The sequence below is a fragment of the Tursiops truncatus genome, chromosome 16 (assembly GCF_011762595.2).
Source record: "Tursiops truncatus isolate mTurTru1 chromosome 16, mTurTru1.mat.Y, whole genome shotgun sequence".
NCBI classification, from domain to species: Eukaryota; Metazoa; Chordata; class Mammalia; order Artiodactyla; family Delphinidae; genus Tursiops; species Tursiops truncatus.
In genome coordinates this window covers 22,749,621-22,766,516 of record NC_047049.1, presented here as the reverse complement: position 1 = coordinate 22,766,516, position 16,896 = coordinate 22,749,621, and the positions used below count along the sequence as shown (strand labels likewise).

The following is a 16,896-nucleotide window of genomic DNA, read 5'->3' as shown; positions in this document are numbered from 1 at the left end:
TTTTGCTTTTTTTGTAAAAGTCTCCTGAACTAGTATTCTCCAAAACACTCTTTTGGATGATTTTAATAAATAGACCTTGAAAAAATTTTTAAATGATTCAAGGTCAAATACATTTTGGAAATATGGAATACTTTATTTCCCTTGGAGTTGCAATTCCTGTAAACATATTAAAACTCTGAGTAGCTCTAAAGTAAGAAAGCTTGCTCATTATTGAATCTGATGGTTTTTAAATTATTTGATCCTTAAGTGTGTTTTCTTGACATATTTGTTAATATTTTGGAAAGATTGCCTTGGAAAACAGGGAAAATATACCAGGAGAAAATATGGCTGAGAATGTTCACAATTTTGGCATGGATATAGTCTTTCTTAATATAGCACATAAAATAATTATTTTTTATCTCATGTACAGAAACAAAATTGGAAGATGGATAATTTATTAGAAAAAACACCCACAATGCTTGTGGTAGACAAAAGGTTAATATCACTGAAACACAAAGAGGTCTTATTTGTCAATTAGAAATAAAACCATGAACACATTAATAGTCTCCATGGCAAAACACCTAAAAGGAAATTTTAAAAATATAATAATCAGTGAATATACGAAAAATAGGTATAATCTCACAAATATGCAATATCAAATGTCTGATATTTGGATGTCTAAAACATTTTTGAGTGAACTAATACAAGCATATCACAGGAAAGCATGGCTACATGCATTTATTGATAGATGACTGGAATGACCGTTTACCGGAATGTTGAGGGTGGTCTCCCATGGATGGTGATATGAGGATCTTAGCAGATGCTGTCAGTGCTCTTCCAGTACTTCTTAGCTTTTGTTTTCCTGTACAAGCTTCACGGTGTTCTGGCTGAAAATGCCGGAAACTCTGCCTTCCATTTTCCTCTAACCCCACATGTGGAGCCATCTGGAATTAAGGTAAAGTGAAAGCTCGAAGGGTAGCGCTCCACCAGTGGTAAGTCGTATTTAGAGAAGAAACACTCCAGCTTACTCCCCTTGGGGTAGAGTGGTTACAACTCTGAGGCACCATCCTCACTCTCAGAGATCTCCAGCAAATCAAGGTCTAGCTGCTCTCAGCAGTAGCATTCTCATTAAGACGCTCTTACTGGATGCATTTCCTTGTCTCAATTCCACACTCCCCTAAGAGGGCTTCCAGCAATCACCTTCCACATAAGTCAGTTACACTCAAGTCCTTGCCATAGCTGCTGCTTGGAGAAGCTCAAGAAATGAGCTATTTGCACTTCTTTTCTTTATACCCTTTTGTAGTGGTAACATCTTTTTCTGTAGGTATGCGTGTATGTATACATATACATATACACATATAAAAATTTTGTAGTCCTCAAAATGAGGGCCTCACTCTCCTAGGTCTGCAGTGGACATTCTTGTCTTATAAACATGCTACCTATGAATGAACTGTTTGCGTCACACTGCCCTGAAATTCTTCTGGGCCCTCAACTACTACTACCTAGGAACTGCCTACCTCTGCACTGACCTGCTAGGAAGACATATCTAGGAGCTCCTAAATGTCCTTCCTGGGTGACAGTAGGCTTTCTTTCATTTACCTTTTTAAATCTCTCTCTCTCTCTCATTTCTTTCTCTCCTATTTTTTTGGCCTCTATGTCTGTCTTTCTGTTGTCTCCTTCCCCAAGACTTTAATCAATATTAACACAGTGCTTGATGTGTAGACAGCACTCGGTAATATTTGGTAACTACATGAATGAATGAATGATGCCAAAGCTAGAAACTGCAACCTCTAAACATCTGCTTCTGGAATCCCCTACATCCTGGGAGTAATGAAATAATGCTTTGGGTAGGATAGCCTTCATCAAGGTATCTTTCATCAAATGTCTACCTGAGCAGATGGTGGTTGTTAAACACCTGGGTTGGTGTGTGACCTGGGCAGGCTATTTGAAGTCTCCAAGGCTCCATTTCCTGTGCTTTGCAATGATGCAGTGTTGCCATGAGGATTACAGGGGTTCCTTCTGTAAAACACAGTGCATAGTAGGAGTTCAAATAGTGTCATCTCCTGGAGGAAAGAGGTTTATGGATATATCTAACTCTTCAGAGATGTATCAGGACATATGCAGCCTTTGAAGATCAGCCAGTTCTATATTGCACTCTATGATGTGGTCCTTTGTTGGGAAAGTCTGCTGGCAAGGCCATAGGTTGGAATTCAGGATCACTGAAAATCTGGGGACTGCCTCTGCAGCCTCACAACTAATCTAGAAATCTAAAGGCTTTTGGTTCTTTGAATACACTAGAGATGGATCCCCCATGTTTGCAGGTTCTAAACTCTCTATCCTGTTCTGTGGGATTCTTATTGTCCTGGTACTCCATTTTTAAAAGAAGAGTTTTTCAAAAAGTCATAATGTCCCCTTTGCCTTGAACTATAAAATCCTGTTAAGGAGCTACAAATATATGTATGTCACAAAATTTTAAGAAGCTTCTAAAACCATGTTTATTCACACTTAGAAAAGGCAGGAGTATTTCTTCTCTACTACATAAAGTTACCATCAACTAACAGTTATTAAATGCTGCTCTTCTCCCTACAGTGTATTTAAACTGATAGATTTGTCCTCCGTAATATTAGTCATCTCAGACTAGCTTGTCTAGAGACATATTGTTTGAGAAGCCTCATTGGTAAAAAATTCCACATACATAAAGATAAATTGGAGCCCCTAAATGTGCTTCCTGGGTGACAGAGGCTTTGTTTCATTTGCCTTTTTGAATCACTCTCTGTCTCTCTCATTTCTTTCTCTCCTATTTGTTTGGCTTCTATGCCTGTCTTTCTGTTGTCGCCTATTTTGACCTCTCTGTTTTGAAATGAAAACGTCTTTGTCACTGCAGATGTGTGACCTCTAGAGTTGGTGCCCTAGGCTTTTAAAAATTGACTCTAACTGCATTTTTCCATATTCTTCTGCATTGTCTCAATTTCTGTTGTGTGTGTGTGTGTGTAGACACACACACACACACACACACACACATACACACACACCTGAAAATGCTATATTCATATCAGGAAGTATTGATTTAACCATAGACTAGATGATTCTTTAAGGCAGAGCAGAAAAATAAAATCCTGTGTAAGAGGAAAAGCTAGCAAAAACCTTATAAAGCACAATTACATAGCTCTCTACAACTATAAAGCAATTTTTATTTTAGGCTTGCAAAATATTCCTGCGCTTCATAATTAATTCCATATCGGTGTCCCAGAAATATGGAGGATCACAAAAGGTTTGGAAAGGATTCAGAGGAAATTAGTAAAATGAGCTGAATTTGCAGAAAAGAAGCCAGATGGCTAATCTAATATTGGCAATGGGTGTGCAGAGCATGGAGAGTAATGGGGGAACAGGGGTCACCGCATCTCCAGCTTCACTATTGACGTAGTGGAGACATTTTCAGGAAAAGAGGAAGAAAACAATGTTCTGATATTGGTAATTCTAAGTCTTTAAATTCCATTTAATATATATTTTTAAAATTTTAAAGTTTATTAGGAAACTAGTATGTTTAGGTCTGCTGAAAGGCAGAGGGACAGACTAGCAAATTGCAGACACCTTAGCAAATTTCCCAGTTCTTTGAACTTGTAGCTGGTTTGTTAAAACCTTGAGAAAGTATGAACACCACCACAGGTGGCAAATAGGGCAGCCATAGGGCCTGAGATGTGCTATCATTTGCCTTATTGCTAAATAAGTAAATGTCTTTCTTCTATACCTTCTCTCTTTACCTACTGAGCCCCTGGGGAGCCACACCTATTTTAGATCAGCTTACAGAAAGAAATGTAATTAGTGAGTTTCATGGTGTCTCATGTTTCTTGAATGCAGCAAGTAAAATGCCTGTGTCCATGGTACCTTGCTAAAGGCAGAGCCACGTGGTCTGAAAGTTATATTCCAAATTCATCTAGGCTGATTTTGTCTTCGTTTGTGACTGAGACAAATTAAATAGCAATTGTATGAGACAGTCTTTTGTCTTTATGAAGAACTGAGATGTCTTTTATACATGAACTGCTGTTTTATTATTTTCTGCTCTTGCACTTTAAATTAATGGCCTAGTTAATTATGGTGGAATTCAAATCAAATTTCTATACAAGTGCTAGTGAGTGGCATTCATATTAATACTAAAGAGTTCATCAGGATTTGTTTTCTTAAATACCAAGAAAATTAATTATTATTGGGCCATTATTTTAAGGTGTCTTAACTTCAACATTTTTCTCTTCTGAATAGTTGCATTTTATAAGAATTGGGTCATTTGGACACATTGGATAGGGTCTTCTAATCATAAATTAATAAAATACTAGCAAAGGGCATGGAGATTTCCAAGTTGGCAGACAATCCAAGATACATGTTTTAAGAATAGCTGGGGTTTGAAGAACTTTAGGTCACTTTAGTCGATATGCCCATGGATTGAAAACATTCTTGAATGGAATTCCATATCATCCAAGTTAGAATCACTGCTGGGGCACAGAAAACGGGCATGAGGAAGAGGACTTAAGAAACAGTGTGATTGCTACAGAAACGGATCTTACAACAAGTACCCCCAGGGCTAACTTGGGATCAGATTACTGAACTTGGCCCCTCCTATAAAGAGCATCTGGAACCACCATCTTTAACAGAGTCAAGAGGAAGCTAAACACTGATGCTTCCACTAATATTTTTATAAAGACTTGTGAGTATCCATCAGTCAAGTATGCATTATTTAGCATTGATTTTATGTGCACTGGCAACATTGGGAATGATATAAATTCCGCTTTCCATGCCGTGACTATCATCGCTTAATGCCCTTTATACCTACACATTTTATTTATTCTCTTAATTGTGGAAAGCAGCCACCAGGAGAGATGTGCACACTGTGAGAGGAGGTGAGAAGGAAGCCAAGATGGTAAGGCTCTGGGCTCCACTTCCCACTGTAAACAGAACACCTGTTTTATGCCTCACTGTTCTGTACAAAATTGCATTTGGAAAAAAATTTTTTCACTGCTAATTATAATGGTATTTCGTGTATAGAACATATAATCATTATTTTATTTATAATAGTATAATACAGCATAAATTTAGCATATATTTAAAATATACATTTATGTATTTAAAATAAAATGTAGTGTAATATGGCATAAAACAAATTGCATATTATACCATATTATTTCACTACTTCACATTATTTATAAATATAAATATATTCATTAAGGTGGAGGTTGGCAGATTTAGTACATATGGTTTCATTTACCCAACACAAGCCACTTAAAATAGCAGATAAAAAAAAGAGGTATCTAAAAATAATTCAGCCATAACACCATGGGTGGGAGGGGCTCAGAATGCCATCAGCAGAGCAGAAATTGTGAGAAACTTTTGTAAGACAGAGGCAAATTGGTAAACTTATCCCACCAGTAATCGTCCTTGAGTTCCTACTACACTAATGCTTTTTTCTCTTTTACTCTCTTGATTCACATAATAGAAAAAATGGGATGTGTCATTGTTATTTTACTTTGCAGATTTTTTTGCTGTTAATTTGTATTTCCTATTTATTCCTCTGTCCCTTTTAAAAATGGGAATCTTTGGGGTTTTCTTATTAATGCATCATAAAATTATCATTATTTGGTTGTCAATGATATTTGACCTTTTTTCCAGCTATTTCCCTGTTTTCTGTTTGCATTTAAATTTTATTTGTGGAATTTGTGTTTTTAATCTGAAAGATGGGAGTAACAGTTTTAGACATATACTGTACCCCGATTGTCTGCGGTTTTAAAACACCTGAAGAAAAGATAAAAGCAGTGCAAAGCATTCACAACTTCAGGATGGGATGGTATATTCTAAATTCATAGTGTACATAGTTATTATATCAATAATGTCAGTGAATTTCAATAATACTTATTATTACATTTGATTCCTAAATCTAGAAAGATTAAATTGATCATCCCCTTTCAACATTTTTAATTGCATAGTGCTATCTAGATTTTGAATACCCCACATATCATAAAGAAATAGATTTAACACTTTAGATTTTTTGAACCTTCAATTTGACAGTATCTTTCATTTTTTTAAATGAATGTAATTATCTTTGGCTATGAAGTGTGATAATTCACTCATACTGTACTTTGGAATTAAAGGCATTTCAAGACAGTCTTGGGCAGCTCATTGGTTATAAGTGGGATGTTGATATGAGGAGTAACTTAATTTAATCATTATTGTTTGAATTACCGCACATAGATTGTATTATTCTTCTGTGAAAAGAGCTATAAAATTCCTTCCGGTTTTAAGGAAGCTCTGAAGGAAATATGAAAAGCACATTTTTATGTTGAGAAACTTTTCACATGTTTAGAAATAGTACATAATCTTACTGAGCTTTGCAGTTACAACCAATGTTAATGACCAATAATTTGGGTTGAATCTATGCTGGAATCCACCCAAAATAAAAAAAAATAATAATAGTAATTTATTTATACATTATTATACATTATGTATAATTATATTTATATAATTATTTTATATTATGTATTACTATAGAATATAGAGTGTGTAATATATAATATTATAATATTATAATACATAATAATATTATAATAATATAGTCATAATAATAAGAAATAATAATATTATTGTTATTACTATTATTTGCAGATTTTGAAGAGCAGTCTGCCAGATAAGTGAGTTTAATTTTTGGCCATGATATTAGATATTAAGAGGCTTTCGATACATCAATTAAGCAAACTGTGTTTGGCTCAAATCTTCATTTATAAGTGAGATTGGATAATGTCAGGTGAGCTTTGTTTTTCATAAGATTCTAATCCAGTTGCAAAGCATTTTTTTCTTTATACTTAGATTTTCTTTACATGTATATTAGTTGAGTTAGGTATCTGATATTTATAGCTAAAATAATCCAGGCTATCTTAAATAAAAATGAAATTCGTTGGTTCACAAACTTCATTTGAATTCTAACTCAGTATCATCACAGAGTGGACTTTTTTCTATTTCTTCACTATTTTTTCTTTTTTTTTCTGTGTGCTGGCTTTATTTTCAGACAAGCAAGGTGGCCAAAATAGCTCCAAGCTTGTATCTAACCTTTTAAGCAATCCAGTGGAAAGAGAGACCCTCAGTTTGGAACTTTTGGGAAAACATCACAGGAGTGGCTTTGAGCCACATGCCTGTCTTAAAACAATCACTGTGGCCAGGGGGATGTGACACTTCAATTGACGAAACCTATATACCTTTGTCCATTCCTGAAGCCAAGGAATGGCTTCATGTGCAGAGTGAGTTCTCTAAGGAAAACTGAGGTGCTAATATCAGAACAGGAAATAGGTGCTGAACAAACAAAAGCACCAGGTAGTCTCAATAATCAGTCAGGAGACTCCCACTAGGTACTGTGTGTTTTATTTAATTCTACATTCCCTTCCACAAATTGATGAGAAAATGTATTGAGATATCCCTTCCAGGACTAAAGTTACATACACATCTGTGTCAGAGATAGTGATTTATCTTCTCTGAAAGTCTTAATAAATATTATTACAGATACATTCTAGAATGCAGCAGTATAAATTGGATCAGGTAACTATGACATGAATGATCCTACACTGCAGGAATCAGAGGCTCCAAAGAGGTGGGTTTGTTTGGATGAGAGGAGACCAAGTTCTTGCTGACACCATTCACAGCTCTAAGAGCTGAAAACTGAATGCCCTGCAGCCAGGTAGCAGGTCTAGGCCAGAAAGGGAAAGACTGACAAGAGAATATTAAGTAGAATCATTAATTAGATTATTATATAATAACTGAAAATATATGATCTAATATGTAAAAATTGTCTGATAAAACATTTGCATTGGTCCTTTGATTTTCAAAAATTGGAATGTCAATCTTAAAGGACTTTGGGACTTTAAATTTCTATAGTACTTGAGATGTTTAGTCTTCCCTTCCTTCCTGGGCTAGTCTAACTTGGCTGTTTCCCCTTCTCTAAGGTTACCCCACTCCAACCAATGAGCACCTTGCCTGCAGATCATTGATTCTGAGCCTTACTTTTTCTTTTTGCTATTAGAGATATTGTATTTGTCAGTGTTCTTTGCATCATATATTACACTGCCCAGATAATATCCACACCTTCTATGGTGACTTCAAGAACGTATCCAACCTCCTACCTCTGCCCCATATAAACCCCCTCCATCAGATGGTCTAATGTACTTACTGACCCCCGCCGAAAAAAAAATCTTTTATTTCTCAGAGTAGAGCTTTCTGGTGGTGAAGAGGACCCCACTGGACTTTCTTTGAAGAACACTGAATTAATTCATCTTAAGTCAGAACCCCTCCCCTTCCAGGTTTACCAGCATTTGAGTGTTGATTTTAATGATGAAATTTGTTCTCAGAGCAGCTTGGGCACATTAACCCCTCTTTATGGGCCACATTATTACCTTCAATTGCCACATAAAGACCTGGTTTTCTTGCATTTCTCCCCAGTACTATTTGGATTTTTAACCATTGTAAAATTTTAAGTGTAAATATTTTTCTTTCCATAATGAGGCTCACAGATTTCAGGAATCTAAATGATCCAAGGGAAAACCAATCACTCCAGTTTAGCTTTAACAAGGACCACCTTTATTGCCTATTGATTTTCATCTTCACAATCAGCTGCATATAGGGAAGGGGGATTGGAGTCTAGCATGGTTCCTATCACTGCTGGCTTCCTGAGCCTCTGGAAAATTTCTATACTGCACACCTTAGAAAAGTAACTATTACGTAACAGGCCTTACATTCACATCCTCTTCAACCTGACCCTGATCTACCTTTTCAGTCACATCTCCTACGCCTGTCCTACATGGATCCTCTCCTTCAACCATTCTGATCAGCATACTGCAACACAGGAATACCATGTTTATTTCTCAGAGCAGAGACTTGAAGTAGAAAAGAAACTTAGAACTTTGAAATGAGACTTGACAGATGGATTGGATTTTGATGGTCAAACTTTACCCATCTCAAGCCTTTCCTGAACATTTCAGGTAGCATCAATACCTTGACCTTGACCTTCTACACCAGAGAGAACAATATACCCATGAGATACCACCCAACTCCAGACATTGCTACATTCTTACTGCTAAACTCAAATATATTTGTTACATTATGTGTTGTGCTTATTCATTGGCTTAATGACTCTCTCACTAGAATGAAGGCAGCACTTTTTGACTTTTTTGTTAACGGTTACGTCCATAGCATTTAGAATAGTGCCTCGCATATAGGAGGCACTCAGTGACAGTTTGGCAAACGAATGTGATTCGGAATCTTTCTCAAGCCAGAACTACTGTCTAGTACTGTCAGTTAATGAGCATTAGAATTCAAGACTAATTTCCACCTGCATTTGCCACTTATCTTAGGCTAAGATGTATTTCATTGTTTGTCATGAATGTGTCTTATCTCCCCCATTACGAGACAACTAAAGAATCTCCATAACTAAATAGTTACCTATAATTAATTTTTTAAAAAGGGAGGGTGCATCGTGAATGACGCAGATGCCCATAGCTTTCCGTTAATGGGTTTCTACTGTGGTGGTTTTGTAATGTGTCAACTTAGCTAGACTAAAGTACATCTGCAGAATTCCCTTTTTTGCATATTTCTGGTTTGGGTGGACCAAAAGAGAGATTCTCTTGTGAGATTTGGAGGGAAGACATGCAGTAGCAACTATCTGATGGTCATTCACATTGGTGTTTTTCTGCTTACTTATCTCATTGGCCGGAGGCAGAGACAGGCTGAAGTCTCACATTTCCTCATCCTTCCTCCTCATTGAACTCCTGGGCCAGATGTGCATGTTCAGCTCCATGACAGGAGGCCCTAGCTTCTGCAGGACATGCATGCCACCAAGGCCAGAGCCAACAGGAACTAACACAGGGTTTAGTTTGTCCTCCTAGTTCCAGCTTTTGCTTGTGGGTAGTAGCTTATTCTTATTCTCCAAAGCTTTACATCTATCTACTCTTCCTGCCTGCCTGCCTGCCTGCCGTATGGGCTTCAAGCTCCAGCACCAGTCATGGGGACAGCAGCCTTGCAGAGAGCTGTTTAACCAGCCCCCACCATTGCCTAATGGCAAATCCTTGTCCAAGCATCTATCTATCATCTCTCTATTTATCCATACGACTGGACCCTTACTGATATACCTACTATATGCCAGGTTGGCAACTTATCTTCATTTCTTTCAACAGCACTATATGTTATAATTATCCCCCTGTTTCAAATTTCAAAACCACATCTGTTTGGTTCCCAAATCTGTTATCTTTTCATACACCATACAGTCATCTTAATTGCAGATTCTTTTCTCAAAATATTTATAAAATAAAACTTTTCTGCATGATAAATATATTAACATGATTCCACTAGCTCCTGCCAAAGCATTTTGTATTTTGGAGTAAAAAAACCCAAAGTTGATGAAAAACAAAGCACAAACAGCAGAATGTTTCCCTTTACTTAGGTCCATCTAGGAACTTTTCCAATGTGAGCTTTGAGAACTTGGCTGAATTTTGATTGAAGCACCAATTTTAACATCAGCTTGGGCTTTTAAAACTGAAAGGGTGATCTAGAGGATTGCCCTTGACTGTGTAAAACAAATAAAAACCCCAACCGAATAAGTCCACCACTTAAACTTGTACCATGGCTTTTAAGCCGAATGTGTCCTACTTGGTTTTTAGGAAGTATTTATTTCTGAATCTTCACTTCAAGAATAAAATAACATCTTTCTTTTGAAGGTGATAGTCTAAAACTGGTGCCAAACAAAACATTCTGTTTTTTTTTTTATTGTTATGAAACTGAACAATGGCTTTTTTCCTACCCCAGCTCCTACACCAGATTAGAGTCTATTACCAGCCACAGAGAAATCTCCTCAATGGGAAAATGCATGTAAAGTGCTTTAAAATCGTGCTTGGAACACAGTTTTTACCATTAGCCATTATTATTTTCATGTTAAGTGTTGTTTTCTACCATTATTTTGTTGTAGCTGGTAAGAGACTCATCACTTAATCTCAAGCAAACGAAGTCTGTATCCCAAAGGCCCCACTTGATTTCCATGTTAATACCGTTAAGAGTAACACGGAGGTTTCCAGGGTGTGTGTTGTACTCCATAGGGCCAGCAGAGGGCGCAAGAAGTTCTTTATAAAAGTAACTTTCCTTTCTGCCTCAAACAGGCAGATTGGAGATAAAGTAATCCTTGGCATGGTTCAGCATCACACAGAGTAGCTTCACAAAGAGCTAGTGTTTTCCATTTCTAACCGTGGAATGAAAAGAGAAATGATGTTTCCTCTTGTCTTCCAGTTCTATGGACCAATGCCTCCTCTCCATAGAAATTATTGAAAAATTTGGTTCACCCTGAATAGTTCCATTGCTTCAGTAGCAAACTCATTCAGCTTGCAAATAAGCTATTCATTTACTCACTCACTCATTCATTCACTGATTCATACAGATAGATGTTTAGTTAAGACTTATGAGACCCTAACTTTGTAGTTGAAAATGTGAGCCATGTTTGCAGGGGTAAAAGGAAGATTAAATCAAATAACAAAAGAACAGAAATTGGAGAGGTTTGGATATATCTTTTGGACACCAATCTGAAGCCAGTTCCAATATGGTGCTAACAAGCCATTTAATGATATGACTTGTCATTAGTGATAATTCATTAGCTCGTCAATATTATACGTGTCTGTTAATCGCCTCCTGGATACGGCTCCCTCTAGAGGACCACAAAATAAGATTTTCGAATTTCAAAACTGTTTTCACCCTTTTCCTCTTGAATTTACGTAATATCTTATGCTTCTCAAAGAGAGTTGACACAGATAATCAGATTTGCAGTGGACCTAAGAGGCCCAAAGAGTCATTATTGTTAACTTTATCCACACATGAGTCACTGTATCCATCAAGTAAAGGGAGGTTAAGGACAGGTAGTTAGGAAATAAACTGGAACTGGAATTCAGGATCCTGATTCCCAACACCATTTGATATCATGGTAGAGCTATCCAGCATAGGTGTGTAGTAAACACTTGCTGGTTGCATGCTCTGCCTCTCTCTGTTTCAGTGATCGTCTGATACTTGGTGACTGTCAGTTAAACAGAGGGAGAGAGAGAGTCACAAAGAATCTTGTTTTAAAAGCAAATGAGATAATGAAAAAGTTCTGGAACCAGACGGTGGTAATGGTTGCACAACATTGTGAACGTACTTAATAGCACTGAATCGTACAGTCTAAAATTGTTAAAATGGTAAATTTTTTGTTATGTGTATCTTACCCCAATTTAAAAAATGGCATCAGTAGGGGGTCATTTGCATTCTGGGCACAGAAACCACCAAAGAGAGAGAAGGGAAGGGTACAGGTGTCCAGGAAGTCTCTGTAAGGAGAAGCCCTACTTTGAAGAAGAGGTGGCCAAATGATTTCTCATAGTCCTTCCAAAGCTAAAATTCTGTGTTTCTGATATTCCAGCTAATCAGCATCTTGGTTTAGGGTTGCATTTCTTCTGAGAGACAATTTATTTTCATTCTACTCAAACAGTTTTTATCAAAAACAAAACATGGACTTGGTTCTCAAAGAGGTCATAGTCCTTTGGGACTGGGCATATATTCCCATATAATAAGTGTTTAAGTAAAAACAAAACAAAAACAGAACCCATCAGGAGTGAGGCATTTATTCAGTGAAGACTTCAAGGGGTTTTATTTGAAAACTGACTCCTAACTTTGGTGAGAGAAGTCCCCATACTGGACCCTAAACAGTCCTGACAACCATATCAGAAGTTAACACATTTGTGTTAAAATGATCTTCAATCAGGTGGTCAAAATATTTTGAATATTTCTCTACAGCCAGTTAGGCAGAACACCTCTTTTTCCTCACGACACTTTAATCCTCAGCTTACTTCTGCTCTCTTTTGCCATAATGTATTACAGACGACCTAGTTTACAACCTATAATCAGCTTTGTCTGGATTGAAAAAAAGAATTATTCCACAAGGTAAGAAATCAACATTAGCTGTTTTATTTAATTTTCCTGATTGATGAGATTTCCTGCTTTAAGGATGTAAAGGCCTTGGAGCAATTTCCCTGTAGATCGTTTGAAACGTTTAATGTTTTAGTTGTGTAGCCATCTGTGCATGGCTCCTGCAGCGAGGTCTGTTCATGCACATGGCCAGACTCATTCCTGAAGCCCACCCTTGGTCGGGGTCAGGAGAATGGCTTCCGTTTCTTCCACTCACCTGTGACTCTTAACCGTGAGAAGTGAGCCAGAATGAATTAGACAGAAACGGATCAGTTTAACTTTATTTCATTAGCAATCTGTTTAACTCTCTAGCTTTGCTCTTTTATTTCTCATGGAGAATTATTGCTATTTTGCATATGGTATGTTTGGAGAACAATATACATTAATGTCACATAATATTAAACATGCTTGCAGTCTCCAATGAGGACAGACAGCCTGCTGGCCTAGTGGAAGGTGCATTCCTGGAAGGGAAGATATTTAAATCCATTTTCTGCATCTCCACATTTTGAGCCAATACGTGCTCATTTCCTAGGATGCTTAAGTGCTGAGGTACTTAGCAACAGATGGAGTCTACTAATGGACTTCAGGTTGCCTGCTAGACTTTCCATGGTCCTCCAGGAGCTTAACTATCACCCTCAGCCTGGTTCAGGCAACACTGGCATCTCTTTATGCAGCAGGTCCCCCAAGATTCAACCTCAGGCCCAGCATCTCATTAGCCATATGAAAATGCCTTTCTTCTTCCCATACATATAGTTAGAGCATTTTCTCTGGATTAAATGAGAGGAGAGAAGAGGAGTGAGTTGAGGATAATAAATCCTGGAAAACTGACAGATGAACTAACCAGCCTGAGCAAAAAATGTCTAGGAGGATGTGAAGTGAACAGATGATAGATGCACATAATGTGAGGCTGGTGTTCCTGTTCTGAGGAGCATCACAGAATCACACACAGGCCAGCGTTTATTCTGACTGGTTGGTGCCTTGGCCATAGGATTGGTGAATTTTTTTTTCTACTTTTCTAATTTTTAACTCCTTTTATTTATTTTTTCCAGTTTTATTGATATACAATTTACATATATAATGTAGTATATGTTTAAGGTGTATAATATAATGATTTGTTATATGTATATATTGTGAAACAATTATCACAATAAGTTTAGTTAACATCCATCACCTCAATAGTGATGTTTTTTCTTGTGATGAGAATTTTAAGATCTACTCTTTTAGCAACTTTCAAATATGTAATACAGTATTATGAACTATAGTCACTATGCTGTACATTAAATTCCCAGAATTTATTCTAGAAGTTTATACCTTTTGACCACCTTTACCTATTGCCCTACCTTCCCTCATTCCCCACCTCTGCTCTGGTAACCACCAATATGTTCTTTCTATGAGTTGTTTTTTTTTTTTTAGATTCCACATGTAAATGAGACCTTACAGTATTTGTCTTTCTCTGTCTGACTTATTTCACTTAGCATAATGCCCTCAAGGTTAATCCATGTTGTTGCAAGTGGCAGAGGTTCCTTTTATATGGCTGAATAATATTCTATTGTTATATACATACCACATTTTCTTTATTCATCTGTCTGCCAATGGACACTTAGATTGTTCCATCACCACTAGACCTGCCTTACAAGAAATGCTTTAAGTGGACATTCTTTAAGTGGAAAGCAAAGGATGCTAATTAACATCATAAAAACATATGAATGTATTTGTAAAACTCACTGGTAATATTAAATATATAGTCAAAGTCAGATTCTCTAATATTGTAATAGTTTTGCATAATTCATTTACAACTCTAGTTGACAAGTTAAAAAGCAAATGTATTCAAAGTAAGTATAACTACAATAATTTATTATTGGTTAAATATTTTGAGTTGTCACCTCAGCTACTATGGTTTGGTTGAAATATTGCCCATGATTTTGTCATCTTCAAAGCCACAAGAAACCTTTTCTAAACGAAGTCAAACAACCTGGAATCAAACTTTTTCTGGTTATTAATTAGTTATGAGCCTTGAGATAGGTCACTTTCTCTCTGTGTGGTCTAGTTTCCTAAACTGAAATATAAGAGATAAGATTAGATAACATTGAAAGTTGAATCCAGGTCTAAAGCAGTGTTCTCTGGTTGTGTGTATTTTACCAAATACAAAAACACAACCTACTGCCGATTTTGGAGGGTCAGTCACGATGGAAAGGCACTGTGCCCGCCTCAGGGGGAGATGCAGGTGCCCAGAGCGTTCATTCCTTGCATAGCTTTTTATTGATATTAAAAGCTTCCTAAGTGCCAGGCACTGAGTTAGCTGATGGAACTTAACAGTGAGCAAAAGCATCTATGAACCAAATTTAGTTGAGTTTAGAAGATATTGGGCAGATTCATACTCTGAAAGAGACCATGGGCTTTGGGGTCAAAAAGGGCTGGCTCTAAACTCCAGGCCTGCCCCTTACTAACTGGCATTTAGACTTTGTCACCATGCGAGGTTTACATGGTATTATTCAGTGTGTTTGGAGGAATGAAATTCTGCGCATGTGGCTGTAAAAAGACACTTGTTCGTTTGTATCTTGCAAAGAAACTCTTCTATCAAGGCATTTTCATTACTAGTCTCTTGCTTGTGGGAAGAATCACCCATTAGTTCTAGTAAATTGGTAATTGTATTATGCCTTTAAGTAGAATAAGTAAGTTAAATATATTTTTGAATTATGGAATTATTAACATTTGAGTCCTTGTTAATTTGAGCACATTTTAAAACTAGTAGGAGAACAAGGGAAAAACAGGAGAAAGAAGGAGGGCTGTCTGTGAGCAGGTGGTAGGAGCAGGTAGGAAAGAGCATGAGATTGAATCTATAATGAACAGATACTCCTCTTAATCATGTGTTAACCAGACAGCTCTATTTTTTGATGAGATAACTTGCCCCTTTAAATCCCTGTATTCTGGTATTTAATAACTGAACTGATCGTTGCTTTAGTGGTAAACTGTGTCAGGAAACTGTGGTCCCACAATTTCAAGAACTCATGATTGAAGAGGTTAGAATAATCAAGAATAGATGCCCCATATTCTAGAGCATCGCTCAACAGTGATTTTTTTCTCAGGGAATAGAGGTGAGTAGGAGTAGGGGAATGGTGGACAAAAGAAAGAGAAGAGGATAAAAACAAACATTTTATGTTCTAAAATATTAACACATAGATAGAAATTTATGGCTGAGAGACAGAAAGAGATGAGAAAGAGAACTCTAATGGTCCAAGATATATTAAAATAACCATAATACAGCCTGAATCCTAAAGAAGACCAGAGTGTGTGTTTGTTTGCTCTTTGTTTTGGTTTTTAACTTTTATTTTATTGAGGTAAGAACACTGACTTGAGATTTACCTCCTAAACAGATTTTAACTGTAAAACACATTCTTGTTGACTATAGTTAATAACAGTGTTGTGTGGCAGAACTCTAGAGCGTATTCATCATTGTTTTACTGAAACTTTATGCTTATTGATTAGTCATTTCACTTTTCCCCTTTCCTCAGCCTCTGGCAACTAACATTTTACTCTTTGATTCTATGGATTTAACTATTTTAGGTACGTCGTATAAGTGGAGTCATGCAGTATTTGTCCTTCTGTGACTGGCTTATTTCAGTATATTGTCCTCAAGGTGCATCCACGTTGTTGTGTATTAAAGCATTTCCTTCAATTTTAAGGCTGAATAATATTCCATTTTATATATATATATACCACATTTTCCTTATTCACTCATCTCTCTGGAAATTTAGTTTGTTTCCAGAACTTAGATATTGTGCATAGTGCAGCAATGAACACAGGAAGTCTAATACGTAGTCAAGATCTTGATTTTCATTTTTCTGGATAAATATCCAGAACTGAGATTGCTGGATCATATGATCGTTCTATATTTTTTTCTTTTTTGAGGAAATTCTA

The 16,896-nt window shown here is 36.7% G+C and overlaps 1 long non-coding RNA gene across 1 annotated transcript in view; it reads left to right on the top strand.

The window, feature by feature from the left end:
* Window positions 1-12,891: 12,891 nt before the first annotated feature.
* The window catches only part of LOC141276739 (uncharacterized), a 53,047-nt gene continuing 49,042 nt past the window's right edge, over window positions 12,892-16,896 (top strand). The window contains exon 1 of the long non-coding RNA XR_012326728.1: window positions 12,892-12,954. This is a non-coding gene — a long non-coding RNA (uncharacterized lncRNA). The remainder of the gene's footprint in view (window positions 12,955-16,896) is intronic.